The following is a 1,409-nucleotide window of genomic DNA, read 5'->3' on the forward strand; positions in this document are numbered from 1 at the left end:
GGGGCCCCATGTTGCCACTGAGGGGAAAAGTGGTCCAGCCCCTCAAAGGCTGCAGAGTGCCCCTCTGTGTACACCGCCTGCCTCCTCCTCCTCTGAACTCATGTGCCCCCAGACCAGGCTCAGAACTTACCCCCCACAAAAGCCTTCCTCAGCCTCCTCCACTCCTACCCACCCCACAGCCCAGACTGTCCCTGGCCTACAAAATTCACTTCCGGGAATTTACCCCAAGGAAATCATCAGAACACAAAAAGATTGACGGACAGAGATGTTTGCGTCAGTATCAAAACAGCAACCATTGCAGACCACCCCGGCTCACAGATCCCGCTCCACACGCTCAGGTCCTGTGCAGGCATCAAAGTCGGGTTCTTGAAGACGAGAAATGCTCCGAATTTAACGGTCAGTAAAAATAGCAGGACACAAGACGCAGAGCATGGCGCTAATCTCATCACACACACATGCACACACATGCACACACATGCAGGGTGTGCTCTCACATGCACATACGTGTAGGTTTGGTTCTCACACACACACACGTGCAAGGTGCACTCACACACATGCTCTGGGTGTGCTCTCATACCTGCACACATGCATACACACGTGTAGGGCTGGCTCTCAGAGACACACACACGTGCAGGGTGCACTCACACACACACATGCATGGTGGGCTCTCACACCCGCATACATGCATACACACATGTAGGACTGGCTCTCACACACACACACACACACGCGCACAGGCACACGCAGAAATGACTCTGGAAGGAGTGAAGGCAGGTGCTTGCTTCCTCAGGCGTCCCTCATTTCCTCAATATGGCGACAGGAAATTCAGGTCAGGCGCAGCGGTGGTCCAGCGGTTAACGCTCACCTTCTGTGCGCCCACCCCGCCCGCCGGAGGAGGCCTGAGCGTCGCTGGATGCTGAACAGGTTTCAGAAGGGCTTCCAGCCACAGACAGACTGGGAAGACAGGCCCGGAGCTCTGCGTCTAAAATCAGCCAAGAAACCCCACAACGGCAACATCCGGTCCCCAGCCCCTCATGGGAATGGAACACGACCGGGCAGTGTGTCGGGCACAGGGCTGCCAGAGGTTGGAGGCCAACTCAGCGGCAACTCACGGCGACGACTACTGCGGGTCACTGAATCGTATCAGACCAAGCAATCAGTGCTGGGTGGGGGATTCCGCGCGCGCCCTCGCAGCCCACTTCTTTCCTATCTGCTTCTGCCAGGCCCAGCCCGCCCTGGCAACCTCCTGTCTGTTAGGCGAGCGCACAGAGGCTGGGAGCCTCCCTCCAGACGCAGGCCTCCCATCCCTGCCCACGGGGGTCGGCCGAAGCAGGCGCTGGCTCTGGGGCTGTTTAAGGAGGAATGCACGGCGCACAAGGGGCCATTGTTAAGGCCCTTCCCCGACCGCA

This window comes from Orycteropus afer, unplaced genomic scaffold, assembly GCF_000298275.1.
Source record: "Orycteropus afer afer isolate SDZICR_OR568_19922 unplaced genomic scaffold, OryAfe1.0 scaffold00018, whole genome shotgun sequence".
Taxonomy (NCBI): domain Eukaryota; kingdom Metazoa; phylum Chordata; class Mammalia; order Tubulidentata; family Orycteropodidae; genus Orycteropus; species Orycteropus afer.